This window comes from Petaurus breviceps, unplaced genomic scaffold (genome assembly GCF_028583685.1).
Source record: "Petaurus breviceps papuanus isolate PSGF00001 unplaced genomic scaffold, PetGlider_PUasm1.0 90977, whole genome shotgun sequence".
NCBI classification, from domain to species: domain Eukaryota; kingdom Metazoa; phylum Chordata; class Mammalia; order Diprotodontia; family Petauridae; genus Petaurus; species Petaurus breviceps.
This window is the reverse complement of record NW_027187391.1, coordinates 39,912,000-39,934,876: the sequence shown is the minus strand read 5'-3', so window position 1 is coordinate 39,934,876 and position 22,877 is coordinate 39,912,000. Positions and strand designations below refer to the sequence as shown.

Sequence of the window (22,877 nt, the reverse complement as noted above, 5' to 3'; positions counted from 1 at the left end):
CATTACACAAATTACATGCCTGGAGAAGGGACTTTTGTACTGGGATGAACTTAGAAAACAAGATCATTTAACAACAGCAACAAAAGCCCCAAACCCTGAAAACAATTTTGCCTGTTGGTTATTTGCTCTATTCCCTTTGCTATCATTGAACATATTTATGCCTGAGAAAGAAAATTCTTCCTCCTTGGCAGCCCAGTTTCTCCTTTTTCTTAATCCAGCCATGAAATCATAAAGTCCCCTGTTTATGACAATATACTTTGCTGCCATGGAAACAATTATATCATAAATTCACCCTGCCCCGTGAGATCAAATAGGAAAAAACAATAATGCTAATACTTTGCCATTCATTAGGGGTTTTCAGCTGGGAGTCCCCAGTCAGCCTAGATTGGCACATTTCAGATGAGGAAACTACAAAAGAAAGCCCAGGCCATGTTCCAAAAGCCCTTGGGTTGGAGTCTGAGGCAGAGTGGTCCTGCTATCCCTGTGTCCCACCCAGGGTAGCGATAAAGCCATTTGATGCTCTGGACTTCTTTCCTTTCTTTCCAGATGAAGCCTGAGAGTGGGCCTCCCTCCAAAAGGCATCTCAGCCTGCACTTAACCAACTGTTCACAATTAGGATGGTGTCTGATGAAAGAAACCCTGGCAATTCACAAGTCACAGAGGAAAAGGCGGATATGGTGGGCAGGGAAAAGAGACTCTGGAAATAAAGGCAGTTCCTCAGAGTGCATTAGGCCTGGTGCCCTCATGTCCAGTGCCAGCTCCAGGATATTGCTCATGTCAGAAAAAGGATGGATCTATTCTTATATTGCCTGTCTTGTAGGACTCTCCTTTCCTCCACTGGAAGAGGGAAGAACATGATTCTTCTGAAGCCTCCAACTATCTTCTAAGGTTATTCTTAAAAGTTTCTGAATCCCTCCCCATGCTTCTATCCCAACTTCATTCTCTAAATATCCCTTTCCCTTGAGACATGCATCTTAGATTACTTTATTTCTTTTCCTCTCTTCAGTAAGCACATGTACTTCTTCTGATATGAGCTTATAGACCAAGAGCTAGTTCATCTGAACCTTATAATCAGGTAATAAGTGCACTTCCTATGTGCTTAGGCACATTAGTGCCAGTCACTATGCCAAGCTCTGGGATACGAGGAAAGGTAAAAACCTGCTTTCAAGGAGCTCATGTTCTAAAAGGGGAGGAAGCATGTAAACAACTTTAATGGCGGCCTGGCATATAAGCATTGTGCCTCAGGTGGCATCCTCATGTAGAATGGAGGACACTAGGGAACAAAGAACATCTTCCCACACGGAAGACTGACAATAGGAGACTGCTTTGGGAAAATCACAATGACGTATAAGGGAATTACCTTGGAGAGAGTATGAAGCACAGTCTGTGACTGGTTCTGGTAGACTGGACATGTTGTTGGGGAGAATATTTTTTAAAATTAGTTCTGTAACTGGAACTGTCAGTGTCTTCCAAAAGACCCAAGGCTGTTTCAGCCAACATGTTTACAGGCAGCCCGGCATTGATACCTGAAGGAGCAGAGAGCATTTTTCAGTAGTGACCTTCAAGACTCTCAGACTCTGAAAATAAAAGATGGAAGAACTACAGAGGTATGCATTAATTCTGAAAATACAGAGGTAATGTACCAACTGTTAGCTCTGACAAAATAAAATCAAACCAAAGAGCTAACAGTAGTTATAAGCAAAAAAGCATTCTTTATTCTGTTGGAGAAGAACTAGACACATGTTCCAGGGTCCACCATAGGACCGAGGAGACTCAAATCAGTGAGACCTTAATACATATAATAGTGGCTAGACAAAGAACCAATCCTGAGGTACAGCCATGGCAATGAGAGCTAACAGCAACAAGGAGGCAAGTTTGATTCATAGCATGGCTTCTTGACAGGACTGTGGTTCCTGCAGGTGCTCAGGCACCAAGAATCACCTGGGGCTGGGGGGAAACAATTCTGTGCTTTTGCTGTAGCAGAGTTCATCCATTATCACTGGATTAGAGAACACATGAAGGAAAGAAGAGTATAAGAAGACTGAAAAGGATGGAAAGAGAACAGGCTGTGAAGAGCTTTAAAAGCCAGAGGATTTTATGTTTGTTCCTGATGTAAGAGGGAGCCACTATAGTTTACTGAGAAGGAAACTTACTTAGGCAGCTGATTTGAAGAATGGACTGGAGAAAGGAAGAGGCAGGGAGACCAACCAGAACGTTATTGTAATATTCTAGGTGTGAAAGCACCAGCAGCAGCACCAGCAGCAGCAGTGGCAACAATAGCACCAGCAGCAGCAGCAGCGGCAGCGGCAGTGGCAACAGCAGCACCACCAGCAACAATACCAGCAGCAGCAGCAGCAGCAGCAAGCAGCCAGACACCTGTAACAGTCAACCCATTCTTTTATGCTGGGCCTTCCTTGTGACCAAAGTCCTCCATTTTGCAAGACGACTAGTCAGGGTCTGTTGGTCAGACCAACAGCTTAGTTGACTGGTTTATCAAAGGACTGAATCATGAACATATTCACTTTCTGCACTAGCAAACTGAGTTACCTGGTTCATTATTCCTGCTCACCTTAAATTGTTTACTTTTCTGTGGTCATTTGTCCTTAAACCTTTATTGTTTTTTTTTTCCTATTATTTTCCTTAATGATATTTTGTCATTAAAAATAGACACATTTGTGTATCTCTCTTAGACCACAAATTTGGTAGCAATCAAGTATCTAGAAATCTACTTCTTGGTATTTCACTCAGTAACTAGTACAATATTATACAGATAATGCTATATAACAATATATAATCTACGCAGAATATTTGATGAGTGGCTAACAAAGCCCTATTTCTTAATTGTGCCATATGCAAATTCTTGGTCTTTGTAACTTTTTTGTTAGACCAATAATGAGGGTCAAGCTTCTATCTACTAAGGCAGTCGAGTCTGCTCGGCCCTTCTGCAAATTAACACATTTTATTCCAAGATCTGTAGTGTAGGACCAAGCAGAAGAACAGGCCTCCATTTATGCTGTATGAATCTTGTGTAGGTACTTATTGATTTATATAGTGTCTCTCACCTTAGGAAGTAAACTTCTTGAGTTGAGGGACTCTTTTTAACTTTCTTTGTATCCTTAGCACTTAAACTACCTGGCATGTAGATTAATAAATGCTTGTTGATATTTCTTTTTCCACACAACAGTCTTTCAAATACTTGCCTTCTCTCTTCCAGTAGGAACATCCCTAGTTTCTTTAAGGTCCTCAAGCAATGTGACTTCCACTCCTGGTGTGATGAAGTAAAAAAAAGGGGGGGTCCTGGATTTGGCATCAGAGGACATGCATTTGAATCCTGGTTCTGCTATTTACTTGGACCAGTCAGTTTCTCTAGGCTTCAGTTTCTTCATTTACTGTAAAAAAGAGGTTGGACCATATCACTTCCATGGTCCCTTTCAGCTTAAAATCTATGATCATGCAATCTCCTCAAAAGCCTGGTTGTCCTCTTCTGGACAGTCCCTATCTTTTCATTGTCTTTATTAAATACAGTCCCTGTACTAAGCACAGAATTCCATATGTGGAATATAGGTAGATATGGATAGAGATAGACATGGAGACAGTTGGATATGGAGACTCTATATTTTCATTGAGAATCTAGAATTTCACGGGTGTAGGTACTCCCTCCACTGACACAGATCGCAACTTACTTGGGACATGATCTTTAAGATTTGTTTTGGCTGAAAAGTCCACTCTCCCGTAGCTTGGTGATACAGGTCCTCAGATAACAGGGGCACAACCTGTCACTGGCCCCATTTTCCATATCTTGCAATCTTGGTAGCATCTGCCAGAATCTGCTCCTTTGGTTCTCAAGCCCAGGCTTCTCTTTATTGAAAAAGTTCTTTGTAAGTCTTTTCTCATTCTCCAAAGCCTTTGTGTTGCTCAGCTCTCTCCAATGCCTAGGAGTGGTAGTCTATTAAGAGTGGCAGACAGAGAATTTACACCTTATGTCTATTTTAGATGATTACTGGGAAAGGGGCTGACAAAATGGCTTTCACATGAATTGTATTATCTTTGTTCTAGATTTATCCTCAAATGACAAGTGGAGATTCTCTATGATAGTCTTCTGTGGATGTTGCATTTTAACTTGGATGTGACTCTGGACATCTCACAGGCCATTTCAACGAAGGTCTCTGAGTGAGAACAACTTCTGCTTTTTTGCAAGATACAGAATTAAAAAAAAAAAAAAAAAGGGCTCGCATTAATCAATCACAGCTACTCAGATACCCAGCATATCAATGTCCTCATTAGCCCACTGCTGTCTCAATCCTCTCAATGTCTAAATTCCCTGTGTCTACTAATCACATTGTTGGGCCTCTGGCCAGAAGCATACTGCTGGACATCCTGTCAGTGTTGATCTCTTATATAAAAAATTCCAGCTTAAAAAAAGTACAAAGCTCAATTGTAATGTGTTGCACACTGCTACCTCAAGGGGCTAGGCTAAGAGCAGCTAGGTGAGCAGTGTTGGGTCTGGAGTTAGGGAGACTCATCTTCCTGAGTTCAGATCCAGCCTCAGACACTTACTGGCTGTGTGACCCTGGGCAAGTTATTTAATTCTGTTTATCTCAGTTTCCTCAACTGTAAAATGAGCTGGAGAAGGAAATGGTAAACCACTCCAGTTGGGGCAGCTGTTTGGCAGAGGGGACAAACAGAGCACCAGTCCTGGAGTCAGGAAGACTTGAGTATCCCCAAGGATACTGTGCTGAAAGTATTTTTTTGTACTTCTGTACTTATGTGATCCCCAGCTCCCCACTACCCATCAAAACACAGATAAATACTAAGTATATGTTCTAGTACTGTCTCAGAATGTATATGTGCAATTTGTCTTAGCAACCTAAGGAAATAATTGTTCTGCCCCAAGTGAATAGTCATATCCTTAGCTTTGGAAATGTGAAAAGAAAACCTATCCTATAAATAATCTAGCAAAGAAGAAGAAAATAAGTATGGGACAGTTCCATACACAAAGAACATAATTCATGCCAACAACACACTAACATCATACTGTAAAGCAAACACCCGCCAACACACCACCATCATATCAAGGCCAGCAACACTCCAATAATATGCCAACATCATAATGTCAAAGTCAACAAAACACCAATTACACACTATGCTTTTAACATTTTACTGGCAAAGTTAGCAACACACCAATTACATTCTGATAACATGCCAATTACACACCAACCACACACAAACAGTCACTAACATTTTACTGTGAAAACCAATAAAACTCCAGTAACACACCAATTATATGACAACACTACTGTGAAAACAAAAAACATGCCGATTACACACCAGCTACACTCCCATACTTTAGGTGAAGCCTTACAATCACATTCCATCAACACACCAACACTTTAATGTGAAAACATGGTGCCTACAATACACCAATTACAAGTCAATTGCATGTCACACAGTAATGGAAAACATCAACACACCAATTATGTGCCAACAATATGCTAACACTTTTAATGAGAAAACCTCATTAGGAACATAAGGAGAACAATGCATGGGGGCTTCAGAGTTGCTCAGGTTCTAGCAGTTACAAGTAGACAATTTACAGTAGGCTTCAGGTGAGTGATTCTTGATTGCTGGGAGAGAATTGATTTCTTTGGTCAAGAGCCTCAGTGACAACTCTTACCCTTTGATGTTACCTCTTCCTTTCTCATTTTAAAGATGAAGAAACTGATGTCCACAAGGTCAGGTAACTCACTCAAGGACACACAGAGAATTAATGGACCGGTTTGGAAAAATCTTTCTGACATTTAGAGATATACTAAAGTGAAACCTGGGAAAGCATCAGGTTCGCCCTTCCTAGAGATCTCTTAATCAGAGCATAGGTGACCATTGTCAAGTACATGATATTGATGGAATTATTATTCAGTCACAGGCGGGACTAAATGGATGTTGAGGTCATCTAACACTATGAGTCTGAGATTTTATGATCAAAGACTTCTTGCAGAATATGAACATTAGCTGTCTTGGATCATTAGAATAGCTGAATCTTTCTGTTTACCAATTGATCATCATACAATATTGCTGTTACTGTGTACAATGTCCTCCTGGTTCTGTACACTGGACTTTATATCAGTTCATATAAATCTTTCCAGGTTTTTCTGAAACCATCCCTCTTATCATTTCTTATAACAGAATAGTATTCTATCAAATTTATGTAGCAATAGACATGATTTCATTTGAGCCTTATAACATCCCTATGAGGTAGTTATCACAGGTGTTCTTATGCCCATTTTATAGTTAGGAAACTGAGGTTCAGAGTGATTAACTGCCACATTGAGAAATTAAATGCCACTCACTGAGGAAAGATCAGAGGTAGAATTTGAACTCAAGTCTTGCTCACTCTAGGACTACTATGGTATCCACTACTTTTCTATGCCTCGCCACACTATTAGAGATACTATGGTACAGTAAAAAGAGTTCAGAATTTGGAGTCCAAGGAACTTGGCTTGATTCCCAGCCCCTCTTTTGTGACCATGGACAAGGGACCTAATCTCTCTGTGTTTAACACATGCTCTGGAGATAGTATCTTAATTCTTATATCCACTGATGAACCTAGTTCCCAGAGCATGACTATAAGATCCCTTTAGGGTTATATGAGTGCTCCTGAGGGATTTGGAAGGAATATTTTTGGCATTATTCTCCATGTTCTAAATTTATTATCCAGTAGGGTTGGTCAGCACATTTCCAGATCTGCAGGAATACACCCAGGGGTGTGCTAGTTACACCTTGGAAATGAGCAAACTATATGCATACTTTTATTTATTTATTTTAATTTGGAGAGTCAATTTGCCAGAACACTACTGATAACTATACCTGCACTAAAATGGCCTCAGGCAATTGTGGAACCTTCTATAGACTAGCCTTCTCAGTGGAAGGTCTCCAGCCTTGGTCCTCCTTAAATAGTTGCTGTAAATAGTTCCACTATGATGAATGGATTATTTAGCTTCCTTCTTCTGTACCTCACTGTCTAGGCAGTATTCTCTTCTCTCCCTCTCTTTACTCCCTCCTTCCACACATGTGGCCACATTCTACAGTCTTTTTAAGGTTGGGGGAAAATCCCTCACATTCACTTCAGTTTGCTTTCCCAATTCCCACCCCTCCTCCACCAACCATTTGACTACCCCCAAGTCCTGCTCATCACATTGAGACTTAAACCTAGAGATGGCATTAGGAACCCAGGAACTGGAGAACAGCTGGTGACAGCTGCCAGAGGTCCTGCAGCATTGGCAAAGGCTGCTGCAGAGTTGCTATAACAAAGATAAACAAAAGAAAACAGTCCCCTCATTCCTAACCTGCTAGGTGACACAGTAGATAGAGTGCCTGGCCTAGAGTCAGTCCCTTCCAGAGTTCAAATCTGGCCTCAGATACTTACTAGCTGTGTCATACTTACTAGCTTGGTGCTGCTGCTACTACTGTTGCTTCTTTTTCTTCTGCTACTACTGCTATTGCTACTGTTGCTGCTACTACTGCTGCTGCTGCTGCTGCTACTACTGCTACTACTACTGCTGCTTCTGCTACTACTGCTACTGCTGATTCTACTACTGCTGCTATTGCAGCTGCTGCTACTACTGTTGCTGCTACTACTGCTGCTGATTCTGCTGCTACTACTACTGCTGAGATTCTGCTACTACTGCTGCTGCTACTGCTGCTACTACTACTACTACTACTACTACTACTGCTGCTGCTGCTGCTGCTGCTTTTGCTACTACTGCTGCTGCTGCTGCTGCTACTAGTGCTGCTGCTTCTGTTACTACTGCTGCTGCTGCTGCTACTACTGCTGCTGCTACTACTACTACTGCTGCTGCTGCTTCTGCTACTATTGCTGCTGCTGCTACTACTGCTGCTGCTGCTACTACTGCTGCTGCTGCTACTACTGCTACCGCTGATTCTACTACTACTACTGTTGCTGCTGCTGTTACTACTGCTATTGTAGCTGCTGCTACTACTGTAGCTGCTTCTGCTATTACTGCTGCTGCTGCTACTACTGCTGTTGCAGCTGCTGCTGCATCCTCACTGAGCTCTCTGAGGGCATATTTAAAATTTTCCTACTGCCAATGCCTAGCATGGTTTAAGTCATGAAATAGGCATTTAATAATTGCTGAATTTAGTTTCTTGAAATTGTTGAATATAGTTTCATGACTGTAACTGATCACCACTTCTCTGAAAGAGGTGGTCCAAAGCCAAAATTAGTACCTTTGTCCCTTAGGTTGTCTGCTATTGACTGTAGTGATGTGTTCTGTTGCTCTGGAGTCCAGGTACAGGTCCTACCTTTGAGGGAGATGGGGAATGATGGCCTACATCCCAAATCTGACCCAGAGCAGCACGTTGGATTGTGCTAACTAAGCCTATTCCTTTATTTCTGAGAGAGGCAGGCCCTATGGGATCCCTGTGTCATTACACTCAGTAATTATTTGTTGCACGAAAGGAGGAGTAAGCAGTTGCCAATGTTTTCTCCTAGGCTGTACTCCCTGCTTTATGGATTTTATTTTTACATATGAAACAACTTTGGCACTGTGACATTATTACTTGAACTGTCCTCTGGGTTGAAGAGAATGACAAATGAATCTCTGTCTTCTTTGTAGCATCTCTTTACATATTTGAAGACTTATGTCTCCACTCAGTATCTTCTCTTCCAGACTAAACATTGGTAATCTCATTCCTATTTTCCCATAATGCTAATTTTTCAAAATTTTAATCTTTCCCTCCCCCTGAAATTTCTTCAATTAGTCTACATCTATTTTAAATTATGGAACCTGAAACTGAATATACTTAGTATTCCCACTAGGGTCTAATGAAGGCCAAGTTGAATGGAATAATAACTTCCCTGTTTTAACCTTGAGTAATATCCCTCTGAGTGCAGCCCAACACACCATTGTCCATTATTGCAACAGGGCCCCATTGTTGACTTGTATTCAATTTATTATTCATCGAGTTCTGTGATAGCACTGCCAGAACACCATTCCCTGATACTAGATTTGTGTGCTTATTTCTTTATACAGGAGTCATTCTGTTTTCACTGGACTTTATTTTATGAATATGAACACACTTCTCTCATTTAATGAGGCTGTGCTATGTTTAAATATCATACTCTGCGGAATGGGGCATTTTTTTCAGCACAGATCTTCAAACCCATATAAGACTCATTATCTTAACACATAACCATCTAGCTCAGGACCTCTTAAGTTGGAATATGGAGGGGGAGGAAGTTCATGAAATTTGATGGAAAAATTACATTTTTCTTTTCATTCATTTCCAATTAAAAATTTCATTTCCTTCCATTATGAATGTAGGCAATGAAACATTCTTTTAAGAAGGAATCCATAAGTTTTACCAGACTGCCAAAGGTAGGGTGAAAAGTGGTTTGGCACAAAATTTAAGAATAGTATTAGAGTCCTCACATGATTGTTATATAACAACAGGAGTCATTTCTTCTGACACCAAACAAAGTAGTCAAAACTTTTCATTCATTCAACATATTGACAACCAAGGCAAGAAAACATGTTATAAATAAGTCTTGCTCAGGGGTCAAAAATACTATGCCAGGAAAGCTCTATCCACTGTAGCACTTACCCATCTCTTGAAACTGGGCAGACCTGATGTAATGCCAAGGAAAGGCAACTTCCCAAGGTTCAAAATACCAGCATAGGTGCTCTCCATTTTATTCAATGACAAACCAAGAACAGAGAGGATCAAAACATGACATCATTCAAAATACAGCATTTACTAAGTGTGATTAAATAATCTCCAAGTACTACCCCACCCCAGGACCTTCCAATCATTCAATCAATTACAAAGTCCCCATTCTAAATACTACTCCACCCCTAGGCTATACCTTCATTTAGTCCACCACAAAGTCCCTCTTCTCAAATGGAGATTAGTTTCCAAACATAAGTAAAGTACCTTCATTTGTTCAATCACAGAGCACAGAAAGGTCAAAAGTTCCCCACCCCTGGATCTCAATTGAAGTTTAAACACAGCACTTAATACCCAAATGGAGGTCTTTTCTTCATCTTGACACGAGGCAAGTTCTCAACAACCTTAGTTCCTGGGGAGACAAGGCTTAGCAAGGCCACAAGATATATTGCCAGTCCCTTCATTAATTCATCCTCGGTCTGTAGAACAGTCCTAGAACCCCTGAAAACATCAGCAAAGCCCTCTCCCAGGATTTCTGTAAACATACAACAAGAAAATCCTTCTTCAGGGCTTCTGAACCAACAGAAAGGTTCCCAGACCCCTGCAACAATAGCACTGTCCTTTACCAGTGGACAGTATTCATTCTGTCTGCAGGACAGTCTCCAGACCCCTGCAACAACAGCACTGTCCTTCACCAGTGGACAGTATTCACTCTCTGTCTGCAGGACAGTCTCAGGGCTTCTTAGCGAACAGCCAGGTTCCAGGACTTCTTCAACAAAAGGACTGTCTTTCACCAGTGGACAAATCTGGCAAAACAACATCAAAACAGACAGACAAAGTACCAGCAAAACAGCCATGTCTCCTCAGTCCTTGGCAGCTCAGGGGGCAGGTCTCAAAAGTCCAGGGCAATTCAAAGCAGCCACCAGCAATTCTCTTAGTCTCTCTCTCTCCACGAGGTGCTGCTTCCAAAAAAAAGTTCTTCTGCCTCTCACTTGTCTCCAAATTTATATCACCAGCTCCTCCCAGTTCAGGACTTTCTTTTCACATCAACAAGTCCTTCCCACAGGTGGGATTAACAAGCTCTGGGTTTTAACACAATCAATTTGAAAACCAAGCCAATACAGGGGAATCTTTATGTTCCATTACTATCACACCTGACAACCACTACCTACTTCTGTTGAGCCACATGAGAACAAACGGTATCAACCACTGAACCTAGAACAAAATGCTAGAGAATCATAGAGGTCATGAAGTTGAGGCAGCTGGTGGCCTAGTAGATAGAATGTGTCTGACACTCAGACCCTGGGCAGGTCACTTAAATTCTACTTGCCTCAGTTTCCTTATCTGTAAAATGGGGAAAATAATAACAGCACTGACCTTCAAGTGTTGTGAGGATAAAATGAGATAATATTTATAAAAACACTTTGTAAACCTTAAAGCACTATATAAATAAGAGCTATTATGGTATATTGGATAGAGTACTTGGCTTAGGGTCAGAGAGACCTCAGTTCAAATCCCCCCACCTACATTTACTCCCAGGGTGAGACTGGGCAATTTACATAATCTCCTTTGGCCTCAGTTTACTTATCTGTAAAAGGAAGATGTTTGACTAAATGGGCTCTAAGTTCCCTTTCTAAATCTCTGATCCTGTAAGTAAGAAACTAAAGACAGGGAACAAACAGGTAATGTTTTCATTGCTGCTACCAATTGGAGGTAAGAATTTCAGAAGGTGGATTTGAGAAGTCAGCAGCTCATAAAGAAAATGGTGTTTAAGAAGGAGATTTAGATTTCTGGGCAATAACTTAAAACAGGAATAATTGGTTCTTAGCTAATAGGTGAAGTGGGCCTTGTTTAATCATTTTTATTCGTTTCTGATTCTTCATATGAAGAATTCTTTGTATGAAGATTCTTTGTAACCCCTGTTTGGGGTTTTCTTGGCAAAGACACTGGAGTGGTCTGCCATTTCCTTCTTCAGTTCATTTTACAGATGAGAAAACTTGAGGCAAACAGGGTCAAGTGACTTGTCTAGGGTCACACAGCTAGTATGGACACATTTTAACTCAGGTCTTCCTGATTCCTGGACCAATAAACACTCTATCCATTTTGCCACCTAGCTTCCCAGAGTGAACCTAACCCAGATGGCAAATAAACAAATGAATGCTTGCCTGGAGTTTTATAATAAATCTATTTAAGACGACTTTAAGTTGAAAATAGAGGGGGAACTGTATATCCCATATATATAGGCAAAGTCAGTTGCCGTGGAATGAAGTAAGTTCAAAATAACAAAAAGAATAGCAGTGGGGAGTGCAAGAATTTTAGAGGAAAGACTATTTATGAAGAGAGACAGATTCATGGCTTCAGATATCTATATGTAAATTCAAGTCAATAAACTTTTATTAAGCCCCTACTGTATACAAGACACTGTGTTAAGTATTGTGGATACAAAGAAAGGGGAAATGTCATAATCCTTGTTCCCACAGAGCTTTCAGTGTAATGGAAGGGGATAAGACATACCCTCAGATTGCTAAGATATAACACAGAATATGACAGCAGCTAAAAAGAGATTTGGGGGGCAGCTAGGTGACAAAGTGGATAGAGCACCGGCCCTGGGGTCAGGAGGACCTGAGTTCAAATCTGACCTCAGACACTTGACACACCCTACTAGCTGTGTGACCTTGGGCAAGTCACTTAACCCCAACTGCCTTGCCTTCCCCCTCCAAAAATATAAAAAAAAAAGATTCAGATAAAGTGTTGTGGTTCAGTTGTGTCTGATTCTTCATGACCCAGTGGACCATAGATTGCCAATACTGTCCATGGGGTTTTCTTGGCAAAGATACTGAAGTGGCTTGTCATTTTCTTTATCACTAACTTAGGCAAACAGAGACTAAGTGACTTGCCCAGAGTCATATAGCCAGTAAGTGTCTGAGGCTGGATTTAATTCAGGTCTTTCTGTCTCTGTGCCCAGTGCTCTATCCACTAAGCTATCTGCTGCCCTAAGATAAAGGTATTATAACAAAATGTAGAGAACAAGAATCCTTCATGCTAGGGAATAAGGGTGGTGAGGTCAAGAAATAAAAGACAAATTTTAACTTTTTTTCTTTAATGATGATGTCATAATTTCATTTGCCAAATGACAAAATATGGATAATAAACAAGGTGAACTTGAAATCTTAGCTCAAGGAGCAAGAGTCTACTTATCATTGAGATATGGTGGGATGAGACTCATGACCAGATTATGGTTCTGGAAGGATATAACAAAAAGAAAATAATGCATAATAGAATAGAGTTTTATATATTAATACGACATACTAATGTGAGGAAATCTAAGAAATGAAAAAAGGAGGTATAAAGGAAAACATCTGGATGAGGGTCAACAGAGTGAGAAGCAGAAACAGATTTTGGTGAGTATGTTAGGAGAGTCTCTAATGTGCTTAGTTTGCATTTGATTTGGGGATGAAATAAAGCACTGAGGTCATTAAACATTTACAAAAGGAAGTTTACTTTGCCCTAATACAACAAGGACACCCAACTAGAATACACAATGGTATTTAGTTTCCTTGGACATTAGCCCTCCCATCTCCTGCTGGAAACATGTCTGGTCAGTAAGTCGTCAGGGCATGGCAACTTGTGTGACCTTAGGCACCCACCAAATCTGAAAGGTCCAGACTCCAAGTGTCTGGGACTTCCCCGCTCCCCCATCCTACCCCCATGGCCAGGAAGCTGTGTGACAGAAACCAGAGATAGTCAGGTCCCAAGGCAACTTTGTCCTGGGCCTATCCCATGCTGACTGGCCTGAGGGAGGGGGAAGAAGCTGGAGGCTCAGTGGGGAAGCTATGTAAGGGAAGCTGAGGCAGATCAGGCCCTGTCTTTTTTTAGGTAAAGCCTCCCGATGTTATGGGTAGGAGGAAAGAAGTTGCATCAGGGAAATGCTAGTCTTCTCACAATCACCCAGCCATAAGGAGGACATAGATGATTAATTCAGGAATTAAATCACAAACCTTCTACAGAGTCATGTGTGTATTAATAAGTAGTTAATTGTCATTTCTTGGTGGTGGGGGGGATGTACATAGGAAACATTTTTAAGCTTCATCTGCATTATTAACATTTTTTCTTATCACTTAAGTCTAGAAAACCATCAAACAATAAAGGAAACCTTGATTTGTAGTGTTGTGCCAGTTTCCAAGCTCATGATGAAAATTTAACAATGGGTTCTAGCATGCCCCTGCACAGAGGCATAGTGAATGATGGGGGACTTCATCTAACCAGACATTCTGTTGTAACTTCATCTCTGCCAAAGTAATGATAACTGATAAAGTCTTTACCAGTCTTATTGATAATTGTGGTTGTGGCCAATCAGGAGGAGCTAGTTGCTGAAACAGAAATGTTATGAACATCAGCAAAAGAGTGATGACTCCATCTGAAAGATTGTTAACAGAGGAGAAGAAAATTAGGCATAGACTAAAATGTACCCAAATGTTGAGAGAACATAAGGCAAAGAGTTCAAATTGGATCTCAACTTTGGATCTCAACAGCCAAAAAATTCTACAGCAGTTGGTCAGAAACAGAAGGGAAGTTCTCAAGAATGAAATTCTGAGAATGTGGATACATGATGCCAACAAGAAAGAGAGAAGCTTTTGGAAGGAACTGGTATGGATGCATAGGGAATTCATCAATAATTACTGCACTACCACCACCACTACTACTACTGCTACTACTACTACTACTACTACTACTACTACTATTACTACTGCTACTACTACTGATAATGTTTATGTAGTGCTTATTATGTACCAGACACTGCACTAAACACTTGACAATTACCCCCATTTTGCAAATGGAGAAACTGAGTCAAACAGAGGGTTTTTTTGAGTGGCTTGTTCAGAGTCACATAAACTTAGATTAAAAGACAAGTATAGATCTTGAAATGGAGGATAAATAGAAAAAAAAACACGCCCCTAGTTCTATATATAAGAAGTTTTGAATGATCTGAGACCGGGAAGAATGCTAATGTTAACAAAAAGGATTTTAAAAACCTATGTTAGGGGCAAGAGTGAGCAATAGAATCCCTGTACAGCAGAGAGGACAAGGAAAATAGATAACAGAAAAGAGGCAGCTACACAACTCATTTGGATTCAAATTTGGAAAGATGGAACAAAAATAGTTAATAGAGTTGAAACTGAAAAAAAGGTGGCATGGCAAGAGAATGCCTAGCTGCCTACAATGAACTAAAGTCTCCAGAACCCAATAAACCATATACATAGGTACTGAAAGAACTGGCAGATATTATTGGTGAATCATTTCTTGGCCTATTCAAGCTAAAATTAAGTGCAGATGTTATTGGGGAGACACTGTTAGTGACCTTTGAAAAATTGTGGAGGATTGGAGAGGTGCTACAAGGCTGGAGATGGGACATGTTACCAATTTTTTTTTTTAAATGAGAGGGGCAGGATCTATAAACTATAGGCAAGTGAATTCGACATTGTTTTTGAGTGTTTAGAAAAGAGCATAGTGATCACTGAGAGCCAGCATGGCTTCAAGAACAGGTCATGTCAGGCTAACCTCATCTATTTTTTTGAAAGGGACATAGATCTTCTAGCTAGAAGTTACCTCAAGTGATCATTGGCTCTAGCTGCCTGTCTTTTTTCTGACATGTATGGTATTGTAATCCCCCCCTTTTTTTATGAGTTGAGAATATTGAGCCTTGGGAAGCCTCTCCAACCCTTTACTTAGGGAAACAAATTAGTAAAGTGGTAGTAGAAACCCTGGGTTTCTCTTTTATTTTTCAGTTGTGTTTGGCTCTTTGTGACCCCATTTGGGGTTTTCTTGATCAAGATACTGGAGTAGTTTGCCATTTCTTTTTCCAACTCATTTTACAAATGAGGAGACTGAGGCAAACAAGGTTAAATGACTTGCTCAGGGTCGCACAGCTAGTATCTGAGACTAGCTTTGAACTTAAGAAGATGAGTCTTCCTGATTCCAGGCCTGGTCCTCTATCTACTACACTACCTAGCTGCCCTGGGTTTCTCTTGAATTATAGCAAAAGGATATATGGAAAAATTTCAATCCAGAGGTCTGGGGCTCTCCCTTATTTATAGAGTTTTATTTGCGTATCGAAGAACCTAGATCATGGGTGGGGAACCTGAGGCCTCAAGGCCACATGTGACCCTCTAAGTCCTCAGGTATGGCCTTCACACTTCACAATAGTTTGTATTCAAAGGGCTGCACTTGAGGACCTAGAGGGCCACATGTGGCCTCGAGGCTGAAGGTTCCCCACCCCTGATCTAGATTCTTATAGAAAATACCTAGAACAATATAATCAGTCGGATAGTCTGACATTTATTTGACAGCAATCCTACCTCCCAGTTCCTGTGTGTTTGAGAAGGGTAACAGAGTCCATAATAATAGGCAGTTGTAAAATGTTTGTTGAATGAAAGTGGAATAAGTGGGGATAGATTCCACCGCAAAAGGGTGCAGTTGGTGATGCAATGGATAGAACGTGAGGCTGGAGTCAGGAGTACCTGAATTTACATCCTACCTCAGAAGCTGACAAGGTGTGTGACTCTAGATAAGTCACTTAATCTCCATCACTCTATCTCTAATAAAGAGCCCACATCATAGCTGTATGTTTGGTTTGTGATCGATTTCCTGAATTTGTCGTTTATGTCCTGGAAGGCTGCTGTATATTCCTACCAGCATATTGTTTTTATTTCTCCTCTGATTCATACTTTCTATAATGGACTCTGGGATTTAGGAGAGAAGGGTTCTACCACTACCTCTGTGCCAGGTAATCTTAATTATATGGCAATTAGATGATGCTGTGGATTAGAGCATTGGGCCTGGGTTCAAATCCAGCCTTGAACACTTAATGCTGTGTGACCCTTGGCAAGTCACTTAACTTCTGTTTGCCTCAGTTTTTTTCATAATAAATAAAATAAGGATAATAATAACACCTACCTCTTAGGGTTGTTATTATATATAATATATATAGGTACTTTAGAAATGCTTAATTTCTTCCCTTCCTCTTAATATGGAAAGTCCATTTCATGCATCAAGGAGAGGATCTGGTTATTCATTTAGTTAGTTAGTTATGGAGGTTGAGATTCTCAAAATTAAGCTGGAAGTACAGTACTCATGACCAAACTCCCACTGCTAACCAGCTCGGGAGCTTTGACCAGCTCCATTTCTGACCTCTCTACTTTGTCTTTCCTTGGGCGCCCTGACGACCTCTGGGTGGTGGATGGTTAACCCTATCATTGCTAAAATTATTGTGGACACCCAATTGGTTTAATCCTACTACAATTCAGAATTCTCAAGAACTTTAGCTTCCCCCAATAGCAGAGATTATAGATATGTACCACCACATAGACTGCACCTGGTTATAAAATAATAAATGTTGGTTGAATTGAATTGGCCTTCTCGTTTGTAATTGAAGGATGCTAATATGAGCCACCTTCTCTCCTTCCAAGATCTTTTAAGGGCTAATTAGACAGTATTGTAGTGTATCTTTCTTAAGACCTCAAAACCTATTATGAAATGCTGTTGTGTGTATCACCATGGTCCTTGCCATAGTGCTGAGTTAAACAAAATCAAGTTTTTAGAACTGGTCAGTAACTTTAGGCCCCTATACTTTTAGGGCCTATGATTATTTTTTCTAATACGTTTTATTAATACTTTTGTTTTTAGATTATAGTCATTTCAGAAAATTCCCTTCTTTCCCTTCCACTCCCCTGAAGGTTAAACCTTCCCTTGTAACAAAGAAAAACAATTAAACAAAATCACCCTGTATAGTGGAGGTCCTTTGTCTTTTGAAAGATCCTTTTGATTTTGTCTTCAAGTCACCTTCAAAACTGATGTGCCCATAATCGGCATCAGGCTTATCTCCCATGTCTATAGCAGGTGGAGTGAGAACACAATGCTTTCCAATTCGTTTTAGAAGACCTCAAGACTACCTTATTTCTTTAATATCGGATTGAAAATGAAATACAATTCCATCTCGTTTTCTTTCTTCTCTCAATTCAGGAATCAATTATCAGAGGTAGCTTGGTTCAATGGAAAGAGGACTGGGCTTATCCACTTCAAACTCTGGGTTTGTCACTTACTTGTGACCTAGGGAACATCCTATGATCTCTGAGAGTCTCAGTTTCTTCATGTCTCTTGTTGGGTTTCAAGTGAGGCCCATTAAGGGGCAGGGGATATCTTCAAATTCCCTTACCATTACAGTTGTCTCCCCATTAGAAGCTGTGTTCCTCAAGGGCAATGAATATTTTTGCCATTTTTCATATCCCTAGAACTTAGCACAGGGGATATAAATACATATTAGGTTCTATGTGTTATTAGTAAATGCTTCTAGACTTGACTTTTTTTTTGGAGGGGGGAGGGCAGGGCAATTGGGGTTATGTGACTTGCCCAAGGGTCACATGGCTAGTAAGTGTTAAGTGTCTGAGTCCGGATTTGAACTCAGGTCCTTCTGACTTCAGGGCCAGTGCTCTATTCACTGTGCCACCTAGCTGCGCCTAGACTTGACTTCTGCTTAATATAAGATCACAGATTTGGAGTTGAGAAGGATTTTACAAGTTCATTGAATCTAACAACATCTTTGTACAGATGAGGAACCTGAGGCCTAGAGAAATTAAGTGATTTCCTTAGTATCACATAGCTAATAAAGGCCTGAGGCAAGATTCAAACCCAGGTCTTCTTGATTTCAAATGCAAGTGCTCTGTCTACTATACCATATCACCTCTTGTCTCTACTTATTTTTCATCAGTTCACACAAATCTTTCTTTGTTTCTCTGAATCCTAATATTCATGTTTTCATAGTTTATAATAATATTCTATTATAGTAATATGCCACACTTCCTTCAGTCATTTTTCCAAGTGATGAACATATACTTTTGTTTACCATAAAGAATGACATAATCAGGGCAGCTAGGTGGCCCAGTGAATAGAGCACTGGTCCTGGAGTCAGGAGGACCTAAGTTCAAATTCGGCCTCAGACACTTAACACAAAAACTAGTCATGTGACCTTGGGCAAGTCACTTAACCTCAATTGCCCTACCCTCCCCCCTCCAAAAATAAAAGCACAAAAAAAAAGGAATGACATAAAGATTATCTTGGTACATATTGGACCTTTGATTCTTTCTTTAACTTCCATGGTATATATCCCCAGTAGTAAGATCATTGGGCCAAAGGATATGGATAATTTCATCACCTTTCTTGTGTAATTCAAATTGGAATTCAAAAGAGTTGGGCCACTGCATGCCTCTCCATAAATATTTAAGCATAGTCATTAAGTAAAATGCAAGATTCTCAGAACTTCAATGATGTATTCAACAGCCTGAATGGGTCTGAGCAAATAGATATTGGCCTATAACTAGGCAACAAAATAAATAACTTGACTTGTATCTTCAAATGCAATCTTCACATCATCCTAATGTAATAACTCACTTTTATATAGTGCTTTAAGATTTATGAAGCACTTTTACTACAATGATCTGTAAGAGAAATACTGTGAGGATCACTATTCCCATTTTACAGATGATACAATAGACTCAAAAAGACAAATATGCCCAGAATCACATAGCTACTAAGTGTTAGAGCCAGTATTCAAATCCACATCTTATTCCAAGTCCAGCACTCTTTCCATTATGTCATATAATTTTTTTTTTTTGCTTTTTGGAGGGGGGAAGTTATGGCAATTGGGGTTAAGTGACTTGGGTTTCACCACATGTAAACAGATAATGTAAGTCATAAATTTATGCAAAATAAATACAAAATTATTTGGGGTTAGGGGAAGCACTTAACTGAGAGAATCAGGAAAGTGTCTTATAAGAGGTAGTACTTGAGCTGAGGGACTACAAGAGGCAGATGTGAGGAAGAAAAACATTCCAGTAAAGGCCAAACCTATGCCAAGGTACAGAATACTCTTTGTGTTTTGGGAACAATAAGTAGTCTAATTAGTTTGGACTACATGAGGCTCAGCAATGTGGACTTGGCCTTAAAGTATAGGTTGGAACCATATTGTAAGGGATACTAACTGCCAAACAGTCAAATTTTATTTTATTCCAGAGGTAATAGGGAGCCACTGAATCTTCTTGAGAAGGTAAGGGGCATGGATAGACCTATGATTTAGCAGTATCATTTTGGCAGCTGTATGAAGAATCGATTAGAGAAGGGGAAGGCTGGAAGTTGGGAAACAAATTAGTGATCCAGGCAAGAAATGATAAGGTTCTGAAGTAAGATGGCAGAGAGAAAGGGACTAAAGTGAAAGATGGAAAGATAGAACTGTCAAGACTTGGCAATAGATTTAATATGGAGGTATGAGGGAGAATAAAGAATTGAGAATGACTCCTAAGTTATCAAACAGGATAGAAGGATGATATCCTTTGTGGAAATAAGGAAGTTAGGAGGAAAGCAAGGTGGGGTCAGAAATAAGTATTTATATATTGCTACTAAGTGCCAGGCACTATGCTAAGTGCTTTTTACAAATATTATCTCATTTGATTCTCAACAATCTGGAAGGTAGGTGTTATTTTTATCATCTCCATTTTATTATTGAGGAAATTAGAGGTTAGTGACTTGCCCAGGTCACACAGTTAGTAAGTATAAGACGTCACATTTGAACTCAGGGCTTCCCAACTTCACGCTCAGCACTCTATAGTACCAAATTCCTGATAAAGATAATGTTTTGATTAGGGCATGTTAACCTTGAGGTGCTCATGGGACATCCAGGTGGATTTGTCCATCAAGCAGCTGGTGATATGGGAGTAGAACCCAAGAGAATGATGGATATGCAGATTGGAGAGTCTGTAGCTTAGGTAAAGAATGTATGGCATTGCTACTCCCCAAACTTGCAAATACTTGGAGCTGAAGGAGAGCATTCTTTCACCAGCAGCATTACATGGTTAACACTAAAATGCCATAGTTCTTGGACCCAAATGTCAGAGCACATCAAAGTAGATGTCATTTGAAAGGAAATAGGGTTGAAACTCAATTGCAATAAAGGAGAAGAAATAGCCCGAAAACTCCTATATCTAGAAAATATTCCCTACTATCACTATTACAATTAAGTTATCAAGGAAAGGTAATAAGATAGAGTACCTGTTGTGGCCCAAAGGACAAAAGCTTGGAAGGAAACATTTTCTCATTCTCCTTGTATTCCCCACATAAGGAACTTTAAAGGGTCAGAACTGTGATGCTTTGTGTTTTATAAATAATTCCCTAAAACCTATGGGAAAAAAAAAGAAAACAAAACCCTTGGCTACTACACAAAAGTCCATGATCAGACTATTCCAGAAGATTGGTTGGTTGTTGTCCTTTGTTCTAAAAGAGGACCAAAATGACATCACTGTGTTAGAGTCAAGTTTGTCCAACTTTGGCTGATTATACCAGTAAGAATTCAGAATGCTCAACTACAGGTTGAGCATAAACAGTCCATATGAACACAGGGTGGAGTCTCTAAATTTTGCTTCTTGAATTTCTTTTGAGCTACTGCTACTCTCCTTTGCTCATAGAGCACAGCGGCTTCTCTGATGTGGGCACACTATGCTAGGTAGTTCTGTGCCAGTGTCTCCCATATCACACAATCAATTCCAACGTTCTTAAAGAGAGACCTTGAGAATGTCCTTGTATCACTTTTTCTGACTGCCAGCACTTTACCTGTGTGAGTATATAATAAAATAGTCTTTTTTTTTTTTTAAAGCAATTGGGGTTAAGTAACCTGCGCAAGGTTACACGGCCAGGTGTTTCTGGGTGGGTGCTAAGTGTCTGAGCCCGGATTCAATCCCCAGGTCATCCTGACACTGGAGCCAGTGCTCTTACTCTCTGTGCTCCCTGGCCGCCCCATAAAATAGTCTTTTTGACAAGCATACATTTTGTATTTGAACAATGTGGCCAGCTCATCAGAGTTGTACTCTCTGCAGTAGAGTTTGAATGCTTGGCAGTTCAACTTGAGAAAGGACCTCTGTGTCTGGTACCTTATCCTGCCAGGTGATCTTCAGAATCTTCCTAAGACAATTTAAATGGAAGTGATTCAGTTTCTTGGCATGACACTGGTATACTGTCCAGGTTTTATAGTCATATAACAATGAGGTCAGAAAAATAGCTCTGTAGACCTTTAGTTTGGTAGTCAGTCCAAAGTCTCTTCTCTCTCACATTCCTTTGGAGCCTCCCAAACACTGAGCTAGCTCTGGCAATGTGTGCATCAACCTCATTATCAATGTGTACATCCATGAAAAGTAAACTGCCAAGGTAAGTGAACTTATCCACAGAATTCAAAACTTCTCCATTTGCTGTAACTGATGGTTTCACCTATGGATGGTGTGGTGGTGGCTGATGGGGCACCTGTGTTTTCTTGGTGTTAAGTTAGACCAAAATTAGCATAAAGAGCAGATAATCAATCCATACTTTGTTGCATCTCAGCTTCAGAGGCTGCATTGAGTACACAATCATCTGCAAGCAAAAAATTATGCAGCAATACTCCCTCCACTTTGGTCTTGGCTTGTAGCCTTTTCAAGCTGAAGAATTTCTCTTCAGTGTGATAGCTGACCTTGATGCTGTGTTCATCCTCGTTGAAGGTTTTTGTCAACATGGCTGAAAACATCATGCTAAAAAGTATGGTAGCAAGCACATAACCTTGTTTCACTCCATTGGTGACTGGGAAAGTGCGAGAACATTATCTGTCCATTATCCAGAACCTGGCCAAGCTTGTCATTGTGAAATTGACATACAATACTGATGAACTTCTCAGGGCAACCAAATTTTGACATAATTTTCCATAAGCCCTCAAGACTAACAGTATCAAAGGCTTTAGTCTCTGGGGTCTTATGAATAACTTGTATTTTTTGCCTTTTCCAGTGGGATTAGTATAGGGGAGAAAAAGCAATTTCTGGAATGTATGGTGTTTTCTCCACTGGCCTAAACATACTTCCCGAACTAAGGTGTTTTTGTGATGGCAGATATAAAGGTAGGAATATGGGTTAGAAAAGGTTAGAGTGTAATGATTTTGCCTTTTCACTTGCCTTTTTGTTTTGTACTTAATTTACTTATATACCAAGCCAAGATGAAAAAGAGAGAGAGACAGAGGGAGAGAGACAGAAACAAAGAAATGGTGACAGACAGAGAGAGGGGAAGAGACATAGTGAAGGAGAGACAGAGACAGAAAAAGGAGGAGAGGAAAGAGGGAAAGAGGAAGTGGC

At 40.2% G+C, this 22,877-nt stretch overlaps 1 pseudogene; it reads left to right on the top strand.

Moving 5' to 3' along the window:
- The first annotated feature begins 1,340 nt into the window (after nucleotides 1-1,340).
- Nucleotides 1,341-22,877, top strand: part of LOC138153191 (MYG1 exonuclease pseudogene) — a 42,953-nt pseudogene continuing 21,416 nt past the window's right edge.